Source organism: Pteronotus mesoamericanus, unplaced genomic scaffold, assembly GCF_021234165.1.
Source record: "Pteronotus mesoamericanus isolate MK-2021 breed Mesoamerican mustached bat unplaced genomic scaffold, CSHL_Meso_final contig_65, whole genome shotgun sequence".
Taxonomy (NCBI): domain Eukaryota; kingdom Metazoa; phylum Chordata; class Mammalia; order Chiroptera; family Mormoopidae; genus Pteronotus; species Pteronotus mesoamericanus.
This window is the reverse complement of record NW_026555228.1, coordinates 5,137,189-5,150,948: the sequence shown is the minus strand read 5'-3', so window position 1 is coordinate 5,150,948 and position 13,760 is coordinate 5,137,189. Positions and strand designations below refer to the sequence as shown.

General features: G+C 41.9%; 1 pseudogene; it reads left to right on the top strand.

Annotated features, from left to right (window-relative positions):
• The first annotated feature begins 2,417 nt into the window (after positions 1–2,417).
• On the top strand, positions 2,418–2,809 carry LOC129076840 (cytochrome c oxidase subunit 7B, mitochondrial-like; annotated as a pseudogene).
• Positions 2,810–13,760: the final 10,951 nt, after the last annotated feature.

Here is a 13,760-nt window from a genome sequence, read left to right as displayed (position 1 = left end):
GACTGGGTGGAGGTGGGCAAAGGTGAGGGGGTGGGGACATCTGTAATAGTGCTTCAACGCATAAGAGGAATCTGTGAAGGAAAACTGAGGGGAAATGACGAGGAAAACCAGGAGCTACAGGTGTCTCAAAGGGAAAGTCATAAGTGGGACAACCGGACAAAATGGCTTCTGCTGGAATGCATTGGGAAGTTGATAGGCCCATCAATGAAATATTTTCACAAATATGTATATGCATATATCTATATCAAATACATTGCAAATATTTTTTCAAATATATATCTATACACATAACAGAATCTAATTAAGACTCTATATCTAACTACCGATTTAAAGGACGTTCAGGGAGTAGACTAACATTTTAAAACATACCGAAGATACAATCAACCAAATCTAGAATGAGGGAAATTTGATAGGACAGAAAACTCAGTTTCTTCAACAAATGGACTTTCCAAAAGTTTATGTTGGAGAAGAGATGATAGCAGGGGAAGAGCTGTCCTAAGATGTAATGTGTAGACTTGATATGGATTGTAATTTGAACAAATTAATTATGAAAAACTTGGGGGGATTTGAATGTGGCTGTTAGAGGATATTAAAAATTATTAAATTTCTTCGGTGCAATGAGTGTTTTGTGGTTATGGTTTTTTTTTTATTTCTTATCTGAACTCTTTATGGTTGCACTCATATGCTGTCTTGGATTCCCTTTAAAGTATTCCAGGGGCAGGCAGAGCATGGGAGAGGTGACAGTTGAAACACGATCAACAAAATGTTGAAAATTGCTGAAGCTGGGAGATGGATACATGGAGGCCCCTTCTGCTCTTTTCTCTAGCTTTGTTTATGTTTGAAAATTCCATAGTAAATTTTTAGAAAATGAAATGGAATTGGAAAGAAAGAGATTAATAGTATTGTCACAGAAACTGGTAAACTAAGAACAGAAAAGGAGACTTTGGCCTGACAATCGAGAAGCCATTCATGTAAAGGATCTCAAAGTGATCTCAGTGGATAGGCGGGGAAGAAAACCAAATTCTACATCAAAAGCTAATGTGGGGGCGCGGAAGGACTGGGGCATGTCAGAGGGACACAGGAACCAATCTGAAAGAGCCCAGCCCGGTGGCCAAAAAGGAGCAATTTGAGCAAGAAACCAATATAGCATCAGATTGTAACCCAAAGTATAAAAGAAATACAAATCTATACTGATAAATGATTGAATAATAAATGGGGAGAAGAGACAGAGCTTCCTTACAGAAGAATTCCAAATATCTATAGATACTGCCCCCTGTAGGAGGGGGACCTTATTCTCCCTCCCCCACTGAGTAGGAGCTAAATGAGGGACTCACTTCCAAAGAACAGAATCTAGAAAGGGGAAAATAACTTTCAGTGGAGAAACCTAGCAGACCACATCATTTAAGCGCTCAAGGGTAACATCACCAGTGACAAATTCCATGGGTACAGTGTGCTCCCTGATGTGATCTGATGTGACAAGAAGGGCACTTTGCCCCTTGTAACCTCAAAACCCATCACTCCAGCCTAATCATGAGAGAAATATCAGATAGACCCGAATGGACGTACATTCTAGAAAATACCTCACTTTAAAACCCTCAAGGCCATGAAAAGCAAGGAAGACAGAAACTGTCACAGAAGAGACTAAGCAGACATGATGAGTAATTACAATGTGGGACCCTGGAGAAAAAGGATATTAGTGGGAAAAGTGAAATCCAGATTAAGTCCATAGTTTCATTTACTAGGAGTGTGCCAATGTTAATGTCTTAGTTTTGACACATATACCATAGTTATGCGAAATGTTAACAATATGGGAAACTGGGTGAAGGTATATAGGAACTCTGTATGATCTTTGCAATGTTTCTATAAATCTAAAATAATTCCAAAATAAAGAGTTTTGAAGTAAAAATAGAAATTTTATATTGGTTTTTGCTCATTGTAGTTATATGTAACTCTTGTTCTGCCTTTACAGAGGGACATATATTTTTATTGTTCTAAAGAAAGAATTCACAAAGCCTTATTTATTCTTTTGTGTGCTATAGAATCTGACACCTCGGATACCAGAACGATAAGGGTGAAGGGTAAGTAAAGTAAGGATCCAACCTTTGTTAGGTGCCTAATGTGTACAGTGCTGGACAATTTGCACATGTTACCGGCTTTGTTTCTCCTAACAACCTAATGAAGCATGATCCCCAGGTTTCTGAGAGCAAGTTGATTCAAAGTCAGAAGAAATAACATGCCTGATGGCTGGGAGTTGGGTGAAAAAGAGGAATGACCACTAATGGGTTGAGGATTTCCTTTTGAGGGGATGAAAAGGTTTGGAATATAGAGGTAGTGTGTACAACACCGCGAATGTACTAAATGCCACTAAATTGTTCACTTGAAAATGGTCACTTTTGTGTTATATAAATTTCACCTCCATGAAAGAAAATGTAATAATAATAATAATAATAAAAAAGACCGAGAAGCTATGGTCTAGTTTTCCAGGGTTCTTTGTAAGGATACTCAACGTGGAGTTCCAACAAACCAGCAACTGCAGTTGCTGCAGTTCTGTCTTCAGCTTCACGATGTTTCCATTGGCCAAAAAACGTGCCGAGTTGTCTCCCAGTTTGAAACATTCAGCAAATAATGGCAAGGTAGATCCACCAGAAACAAATACCTGATTTCCATGATGAAATATGATAATGCTGTATGAGCTAGTGGAACCACTTTCTGTGTTGCTACATGGACATACACAGCAACACAAATTGGAATAAAGTGGAACTTGTCCCCTGTTGGCAGAGTCACCCCAAAGGAATCGAGAGATCAGTGATCATCCCAGCTGGTGTAATAATGAATTGTCTCAAAACGAACTCATAACCGATGCCAAGCAGAAGCACTGGGTACACGATAAAATATGGAATGAGAGAAGAGATAAAATCCATTTGAAACCTTAAAAAACAAATCTGTGGTCTAGGGATGGGAGAAAAACCAGGGGGGTGATGGATAGAAATCACGTGGTGCATAATATTTCTCAATTTTTTTGTGGGGGGTCAAAGAACAGTTGTTCCACAAAATAGGTATTAGTACATGACAGAACACTAATAATACTCCATAGCACACAGTCTGAGAAACACTTTTTCATTGAATGAGTCCTCATTTTAACAAATAGAACAATGTAAGAGTCTTATTTGTTTCCAGATATCACAGAAGCCACCCATGTGGCTTCAGGAAACTGAGAGAAAAAAAGGGTCAGAGACCAGTTTGAGGAGAAGCTGTATTTGGGCTCCTTGTATTCCTAGAGAAGATAGATTTGGCGATATGCAGATGGCATGGACACACTCCAGGTGGAACTACTAGCCAAAAGCAGAGTGTATGGTTGCGTATGGAAAGTAGAATGTACATCCATCAGGCTCCCAAGGTTCTCGGACCTGGCTGCACATTAGAATCCCTTGGATCCTCCTCTAGCCGATTAAATCAAAATCACAGGGGTTGGGGCTCAGGCAGGCACCACGAGTGTTTTTAAAGCTCTCCAGGTAATCAGTGTGCAACCAGGGTTGAGCTGTTCTCAAATAGGTGTAGAGCTGTACTGATGTTCGTTTGGAGTGTGGTGGTATCCACTGCCTCTCAAACTTGAGCGTGTGTAACAGTCACCAGGGGAGCTTGCTAAGACACAGATTCCTGGGCTCTGCTGTAAGATTCGGATTCAGTAGCGTGGGGTGAGGCCCATAAACCTGCCTTTCTATTAAGCTCCCAGGTGCCACTGTCGCTGCTGGTTCACGGACTTTACGTTGAGTAGCACTGACGACAGCAATGTGATAACAATAAAGGAACAGTAAAGGAACGTTTGCAAATGACATGCTTTCTTCAAGCACAATCCACAAAAGTGAGTTCAAGTGCTCAAATGGGAGACAATGCCGGGGTGTTGGGCAGCCATGCCAGGACTTCCAACTATCCCGCAGCTCTTCATCCTCCACGCCAAGTACATCGTGGTGGGTAGAAGGTCGTGAACATGTGGGTGAGAGTAACGGGCTCGTGGAGGAGCGTGATAACCCAGAAACCTGGGAAAGGGCCAGTTTACAAAGGGCCTTCCCTGCTAGACTATGAACTCGAAGAAGCCGCATGGTCTTTACAAAGGCCTGGACCGAACAAAGCCATTTTTCAAGAAGAAGACGTTTGCAGTATTTGTTCGAAGGCGATACAGTAATGAGAATTAATGGGGCTTGACTACAGAAGTGGCAGTGGCACTGGAGAGAGAAGATAGATGTGAGGGATGGGGCAGAAATAGCAACTGCATCCTTGCAGGTGCTCAAGAAACTCCTCTTTCACTCCCCCAGCCAATCGATTAGAAATGCGCTTGGCACTACCGACCTTCTCACATCCCCGCTGCTGCCACCATGCCCAGAGCACCACCCTCTCTCCCCTGGACTCGTTCAATGACTTCCTAACTGCCTTTGCCCTCCTACAATTTATTCTCAGCACAGCGCCTACAGAGATGCTTCTAAAACATAAGCCAGATCACGTCACTCCTCTACTCCCATCTCATTTACAATAACAGCTCAAGTCCTTACAGTGGGCGGCCTTAAGGGATGGCAAAGCCTGGTCCCATTACCTTTCTGACTTTGGTTCAGTTTACTTGGCCACTTGTTCATTTTCCTCCAGCCCCACTGATCTCTTTTTACGACCTTGCTACTCAAAGGAGCAGTGGTCGGTGCCTAGACCTGCAGCACCAGCATCAGCTGGGAGCTCATTAGAAATGGCGTCCTAAATTCCACCACGGACCTACTGAGTCAGGATCTGCATTTCAACAAGACCCTCAGGGGATTCCTCTACAGCAGTAAGGAGGAGAGCAGTGATCCAGAACAGCCTGGCACACTGCTGCCCCCAGGATTTTGCATTCGTCATTTCTCTACCTGGACAGCTTGCCCTCTAAATAGCCACATAAATCACTCTCCCCCTCCTTTATTCACATTCCACCTTCTCAATGTTCTATTTAAAGTTACAAACCCCTCCACCAGGAGGGCAGTCATTAACCCCTCTGTTGCCTTCATTTCCCCCATGACCCTTATCACCAGCTGAAAACGGTGGTCGCCGGGAAGTGGAGCCAGGTGTGGCCTGATGGGGTCTGGACCATGGTTTGTTTGCGCCTAAGTCGTGCAGGATTATTTGTCTTTTAAAGCATGTGCATGTGTGTGTTTGTTGAGATTAAAAACTGCCAGAGTCTAGTTCCACATGTATGGAGCATGAGAGTCAGCACTGCATCCTCAGAAGTAAAAAGCTGATGAGACTGAAAAATCAACAACTCTTCGCCGCTCTGTGAGAGTGGAGGACACAGGGCAAACCGCTGCCCTCAAGGCTGGAGAGCAGGGAATACAAGGAGTCGTGGCTTACCACAGCGGAGGCTCGGAGCTGAAAGCACCGTGGGAACCAGCGCTGGGGCAGGAAACAGGGATGGTTAATGACAAACTGCTGGAGGCTCAGTGTGGACAACTCTGAGACTTAAAAGCTCAGGGGGTCCCAGGCATAGCAAGTCCCTGCAATATTGTGAGATTTCTCTCCAGGAGCTTGACCAGTTTCCCACAGTAAGTACTGGGAAAAAAAACCCCTCTGGTTTCCAAAGGAGGAGGGGAAAAGGAACCATTTTGAAATGCTTCAGAGCACTCTGTTGTTAACCAAGCCTGCCCTCAGATGAAACTAGTTAACCAGAGCCTAACCTGCTGGGTTATTATCAGAACCTAACTGACCTGAGGGAAGGGAAGCACCCCACTCGAGCCCTCGCCAGCATCCAGTCTCACCGGAGGGCTGGGAAGGGGAAACCGAGCAGCAAGCACTCGGGCAGCGCACAGCCCAGAGGCGCAGGCGCAGCGCAAGGCAGACCTAAGCCCAGGCCTCAGGCCTCCTGCCTCCCCACACCTCACACCCCGCTCCTGACCGCCGAGGGACAGCAGTTCCCTCATTTGCCTGGGACGTCACGTCCGGCTGTCAAGAAAAAATGCCAAGGCTGCCAAGGGGCAAAGAACAATCTGAAGAGACACAGCAACCATCAGAGCCAGACATTCCAGAGACGTAGGAATGGTCAGGGCTGGAATTTCAAACAATGATGATTGATATGTAAGGGCCCTGATGGATAAAGTAGACAACGTGCAACAATAGGTAAGCAATGTAAGCAGAGGTGGAAATCCTAAGAAGGAACCAAAGAGAAATGCTAGAGATCAAAGGCATCATAACAGAAATGAAGAATACCTGTCATGGGTTGATTACTAGACTGGACATGGAAGGAAAACATCTCTGAGCTGGATGATATATGCATAGAATCATCGCACACCAAAAATCAGAGAACAAAGAGTGAAAAAACCCCCAAAAACCCAGAACATAATATGCAAGGAATGTGGGACAAGTTCAAAAGTTATAACAGACATCATGGGAATACCAGAAGAAGGAAAAAAAAAAGAAAGGAACAGAAGAAATAGTTAAAATAATGAAGATTTCGCCAAATTAACATCAGATACCAAACAGATCTGGGAAGCTCAGAGAAACCAAGCAGAATAAATGCTAAAAAAAAAAAATTTACTACAACTGGAAATATCATTTTCAAATCACATAAAATCAAAAGATAAAGAAAAAAAATCCTGAAAGAAGCCAGAGGAAAAAGACACCCTACGTACAGAGGAACAAAGACACAAATTCTTTCCAAATAGTCCTCAGAATCACGTAAGCAAAAGACAGCGGAGTTAATATTAGAAGTATTGAGAGAAAAAAGAAACCCACCAACTTAGAGTTCTGTACCTGGTGAAATTATCCTTCAAATGTGAAGGAGGAATAAAGACTTTTTCAGACAAGCAAAAACCGAGGGACTTTGCGGCCCGTAGATCTCCCTTTCAAGACATGCTAACAGAAGCCCTTTAGAGAGAAGGAAAATAAGTCAGAAACTCATATTTACATAAAGAAAGGAAGGCCAGCAAAGAAGAATTACACGAAGGTAAAAGAAATACTTTCATTTTATTATTTTATTTTTCATTTCAAAGTTAGGTAATTTTGATGGAATTTCATTGTTCAGGGCAGTATGGATATGTTAAGTGGTTCATTTCCATCCTGAAGAAAACATAGCTCCTATCTTATGTAATTTTATCAAATTCAAATATGACTCTGATGGTTTTTTAAAAAATGTTTTCTTTCCATGTTAAGATTTTTCTTCCAGAACATTTTTCTAAACCTTCAGACAGTATGGGAACATTTGCTATCTGCTCATTCCTCTGGGCACAGCCTTTCCGAGCATTTATGCCACCTGAACTGAAAGTCTGTGTTCTCCCAGCTGGTGGTAGGAGGCAGAGGTGATCACAGAGAATGAGGAGCAAGCGAGCTTTGTAAACTACTTCTAAATCTCTTCATTAGTATGCACCGATGCCCCCAGCTTCTGCAAAGCCAGACATGCAAGACAAGTAGTTGGCAAAAACAAGCAGGGTTTTAACTAGTGTAAAAATAGGTTTTAAATAAAATAGAAACTCTGTAGGAAAGAGAATCAGGTGATGCTTTACATTCCCACTCCTGCTTTAAGGTATCTGTATGTGTAAATGCAAGGGGGACTTACAGTTGCTCTCCCCCAAGTAAAAATTGAGGATGTCTGAGTGCATTCATATGTAAAGTTACAGGTATGGCTCTTTGGGAAATGCTGCAGCACATCCCACAGCAATGGATGGTACTTAGCCATAGAGCCAGTGAACTCTATCAAGTAACATGTAAGATTGAGGTCAAAGAGGGTGAGGCTTAACCATAGGCTAAAAAACAACTCTGAAATGTGATCACTTGAAAACTTTAGCTAATTATAAAGCAGAAAGCAAAACCCATCATTTACCACTATGTCTTGTTAACCTGTCCAGCTACCTCATTTGGAAGCTAAATTCCAACATCGATCTTACTTTAACTTTTTTTTTTACTTTTAATTTGACTTTTTAAAAAGTTTTTAAAATATTTTATTGAGATGTTATTGACATATAACATTGTATTAGTTTTAGGTGTACACCATAATAACTTGATATATGTATGTATTGCGAAATGATTACGACAATAAGTTTAGTTAACATCCATCACCACACATAGTTATATTTTTTCCTGTGATGAGAGCTTATAAGAAAATTCTCTAAACAACTTTCAAATATAGAATATAAATTATTAACTGTCATGACCATGCTGTATATTACATCCCCAGGAATTCTTTATAACTGGGAGTTTTTCCCTTTGGACCACCTTCACCCATTTTGTCTATCCCCTCCCCCCTCTCTCTGGCAAACACCAATCAGTTCTCTGTGTCTATATTCAGGTTTGGGTTTTTTTTTCTTTTTTCTTTTTTTTTTTTTTTTTTTTTTTTTGCATTTCACATATAAGTGACATCATATGGTATTTCTCTCTCTCTCTGGCTTATCTCACTCAGCATAATGCCCTCAAGGTCCATCCATGTTGCTGCAAATGGCAGAATTTCCTTTTTGTGGCTCAATAATATTCCATTGTATCTTTATACGGCATCTTCTTACCCATTCATCTGTTTAGGGAGGCAGGAGTTGTTTCCGTGTTTTGACTATTGTGAATAATGCTGCAGTGAATGTGGGAGTGCAGCTAGCTCTTCAAGACCCTGTTTTCATTGCCTTCGGATATATAGTCACCAGTGGGATTGCTGGATCATATGGTAGTCCTATTTTTAATTTTTGGAGGAACATTCATATCATTTTTCACAGTGGTTGTGCCAATTAATAATCCTGCCAACAGTGCACAGAGGTGTTTATTTCTCCACATCCTCACCAACACTTGCTGTTTCTTGTCTTTTTGATAATAGCCATTATAAATGATGTGAAGTGATATTTCATTGTGGTTTTTATTTGTAGTTTCCTGATGATTAGTGATGTTGAGCATCTTTTCATGTACCTGCTGGTGACTCATATGTCTTCTTTGGCGAAATACTCCTTCAGATTCTCTGCCCATTTTTTAATCGGGGTTTTTTTTCTATTAAGTTGTATGAGTTCTTTGTATATTTTGGAGATAAAATCATCCAAATATTAGATATATGATTTGCAAATATTTTCTCCCATTCCTTAGGTTGCCTTTTCATTTTGTTGATGGCTTCTTTTTCTATGCAGAGCTCTTTAGTTTGATATAGTCACATTTGTTGATGTTTGTTTTGTTGCCTTTGCTTTTGGTGTGAACTCCAAAAGAAATCATTGCTAAGACCAATGTCAAGGAGCTTATCCACTATGGTTTCACTTAGGAGTTTTATGGTTTCAGGTCTTACATCCAAGTCTTTAATACATTTTCAGTTGATCTTTAAGTATGGTATAAGGTTATTTTACTTTTTATCTTTATTTCTTACTTTTCATTTTCTCATTCTTAATTGAGCTAACAGATAACAGTTTGTTCAAAATAATAGCAACAATGTATTCAATTATGTACGTCTGTGTATATTTCTTAGGTACATGCTATGTGTGAACATATGGATATGCTTATGCATGTTTATATATAAGTGAAATGAATGATAGCAATGATCCAAGAAACAAGAGAGTCGTGAACCATATGATTTCACTCTTATGTAGGATATAAAACTGAAAGCAACAAATGAAAAAAAAAGACAAACAAACAAAAACTCAGCACAGACAACAGTATGGTGGTTACCAGAGGGAAAGGGGGTTGGGGAATTAGTAAAGGGTAAGGGGGTCAAATATAGGGTGATGGAAGGAGATTTGACTTTGGACAGTAAACACTCAGTGCAATGTACAGATGATGTATTATAGAATTGCACACTTGAAACATATATACTTTTATTAACCAATGTCACTCCAATAAATTTAATTTAAAAACTAAGCATGCTCTTACCCTACAATCCAACAATCATGCTCTTGGTATTTACCCAAAGGAGTTGAAAACTTATATCCACACAAAACCTGCACATGAATGTTTACAGCAGCTTTATTCATAATTTCTAAAACTTGGAAGCAACCAAGATGTCCTTCAGTAGGTGAGTGGATAAATTGTGTCACATCCAGACAATGGAATATTATTCAGCGCTAAAAAGAAATGAGCTGTCAAGCCATGAAATCTATAGAGTAACTTTAAGTGCATGTTATTAAGTGAAAGAAGCCAATCTGAAAAGGTACGTACTGTGCGATTCCAACTATGTGACATTCTGGAAAAGGCAAAGCTATGGAGACAGCAAAAAAGTCAGTAGTTTTCTGGGGTGGGGCAAGAGGATGAATAGAGCAGGGAGGATTTTTAGGGCAGTGAAAATACTCTATGATATTATAATAATAAATACATAATCATATATTTGTCCAAACCCATTGAATGTATACTGCCAAGAGTGAATCCTAAGTAAACTGTGGACTTTGGGCAATTATGACATATCAATTCTTCCTTGATTTTTTAAAAAAATGTACCACTCTAGTGAGTGATGTTGATTCTGGGGGAGGCTATGCATGTGTGGGGGCAGGGGAATATAGGAAATCTTTGTACCTTCCTCTCAATTTTATTGTAGACCTACAACTTCTTCTTAAAAGATAAAGCCTTTAAAAAAAACTGCCAAAGAATAGACCCCAAACTGAGAACCCCTGGTTCCAGAACAAGCTAGAAAATGGACAATCCTACCACTATGCCGCTGCTCTGGCTATAATGGGCTCAGGCATTGAGTGGCATGGCAACAAGGAAAAAGAAACAGCCTGCAGGCTCAGTGACTAACAAAACTATATGAAGTACTGAGCTTATCCAACCACTGAATGTCCATGGTCAATGATCCGTAGAAGAAGAAAGGAAGGCACACAGTTGCTTGGATGTCTGAAGGATTGTGTGCCTCATCAGTGCTGTGCACAGATGCTTCCAGTCCTCGTTTCAGACAGCCTAGGATGACACTTGAGCGTACCCAAGCCACATGACTTGCTTTGACCAATGAAATGCAAGCAGAAACCTTTAAGAGCCTGTGCACAGTTTTCCTTCCTTTTCCTGGGCCCCAGCAATACCAGCATTTGGATGATGTGAGCGCCAGGATGGTGAGCCCCACCAGGCTGCATGAGTGAGGACGTGGAGATCAGCATCCGGTTGTCCCCATTACAGAGTAGTCCCACAAGGGACACGTAGTATGAGTGAGAAATAAACCTTATTGTTTAAAGGCATTGACATTTTAGAGTCATGCCCACAGCCCAACCCAACTTCTCCTTACTGGCACAGGGAGGGAGAGCTGAAGTGGGAGACACAGTTTTTGAAAGTCAATCAAGATGAGGCTTAGTGAGAAGTCACAGTGGTGCCATCTCCTCTACACAGCAATTGTGGCTCAAGTTTATAGGATGTACACTCTTGCTGAAGGGCAGCAAGTAGCCCACAGATATACTTTGTTTGGCAAGGAAAGTATTTCTTTAAAGCTTTAAACCTGAGAGATGGGAGGGTAATTTATTCCCCTCTTAGCTATAGTCTCCACTATTCCCTATTACTGACAGCTGCCTCACTTGACTCAGGTACTTGACCACATAGCCACTGAAGGCATTTGGGTTTGGCCTCCAGCCCCGGTGGTCCATACCTCCAGCCCATTGAGAGAGGTTAGGATAGGCGTTCCCATTCTCACCTAACAGAAGAGAAAACAGAAGCCCTGAGAGATCAAGAGCCTTCAACAATGACACAGCACATCAATGACAGAGCTGGGGCATGAACTCGAGATTCCTGACACCTCTATGCAGGGCAGGCTGTGAATGCCCTACCCCGGAGACAGCTGCCTCCAGCCACTGCAGGCATCCTAGGGGGTTAATTCACTGATTGTATATCCTATGGTCTAATCCACTCACACACTGCCTGAGTTTATCACCAAGCAAATTCCCATTTATTTTTAACAGGAAAATCACGCCACCCTAAAATGCCTTGTTGAGATCTCTGCAGCCTCAACAGACAACTTGCTTTTTAAATCCATAAGCTCAACACAAATCTTTGCATTCTTTCAGCCAAGCCATTGCAGCTCTTTGTTTTCAATCTGAACACTTTCGTGATGAAGACAACCAAGTGGCCCTGGTTGGTGTGACTCAGTGGATTGAGTGCCAGCCTGTGAACCAAAGGGTCACCAGTTCGATTCCCAGTCAGGGCACATGTCTGGGTTGTGGGCCAGGTCCCCAGTAGGGAGTGCATGAGAGGCAACCACACTTTGATGTTTCTTTCCCTTTCTCTCTCCCTCCCTTCCCCTCTCTCTAAAAATAAATGAATAAAATCTTAAAAAAAAAAAGACAGCCAAGTGGAGGAATGATCACAACTAAATATCTCCAAGACAATACTGTTAAGTACAAAAAGCAAAGTGCAGAGAAGTGTATATAGAATGATCCCATTTGTATAAAGGAAAAAAAGAAATAATGTATTTGCATGTATCACGTATTTATATTTATATATGCAAAAGTGTCTCTAAGAATATGCATTAAATATGGTTGTATCTGGAAAACTGACTGGGGGTCAACAGTGGGAGGGGTGCCTGAGCACTGGGCCCTGCCAACCCAACCACTGCCTCTGTGACTTGGCCTGAAGCTTCCCTCTGGCCACAGAGCCTTGTTGGCCCATGCTCTGGACAAGTGGAAGTGTTTGAGAATGAACTGTCCTGGGAGGAACCCCCAGTCAATGACTAATGGGAATCAGTGGAGAAATGCACCAAGTCCTTTACCCCTTGGGTGGGATGATTCTGAGATCATCAGCGTGTGCTCTACGCTGATTCCCCAAGTTCCCCGGTCCCTTGGCTCCCAGGTGCCTGCAGTGTTGCTATGCTCTTTTCTGGGCTGCCCCATGGTCTGTGAAAAGGGGTCTCAGGTAGCCAGGCATGGGCACAATAGGGTGTTTCTCATGTGTCTGAGGGTGGCAGAAGTGGACAGTGTCTTAGGGAACTACACGGAAGTTCCCAGAACAGTTCCTTTTTAAAAAAACTATTAAAAAATTTACTGCATTGCACAAATTTGTTTACATTTCAACAGAGCCCAACGAATACTTTGTTGTGGGTTGGCACTGGTTCTAAGGAGCAGTATTTGGGAGCGACACATGGAGGACAGATCCTAGTGATCAATTTCCGGCTCATTGTGGCAGTGACTGTTGGTTGTCTTCCAATATTCAATGTTCCTTCTTCCATAATAATAGAGACCCTGATTTTTAGCTGGGCACATGGAAAGACTCAATTTCCCAGACTCGTTTGCAGTCTGGTGTAGCCATGCAACTATGTTCTGGAAATGAAATGTGAATAAAAGTGTCCCATAGCTGTTTCCAGGCACCTCCCTTAAAAGACAGCTGGCATATGCCATTGTGCAATTTTCTCCTTCATTGCTTCCTCTCCTACTGCCCAGAATTCTGATGTGGTGGCCAGGATCCTGACCTTCTCTTCGACCACAGACGGAAGGTCGCAACCTGGGGATGGTAGCTCAGTGCGGTGAAAGGTGTTTGGGTCCTTGAGGACTTCGTGAAGTATGACAGCCACACCAGCTCTGGACTGCTCTGTCCTGACTTCTGCATGAAAGAAGTTAATTTCTATCTCCCATAGCTTAGGCTGCTATGATTTGGAGTCTTTATTACCTGCAGTTACACCTTATCCTTTCTGACATGTGCCGCCACCAGCCATACTGTGATAAAGCCCCATTTCAGGACAGGCAGGGTTGGGGCTATTCAAAATGGAAGACAGCCACTAACTTCTTCCCATCACTGACTCACATCCTCTGCCCACGTCATTGCATTTATAATAATTTGCTTTGTCTGACTTTTCTATTTCTCTACATGTAGTCATTTTTCTTTCTACTTTCTGT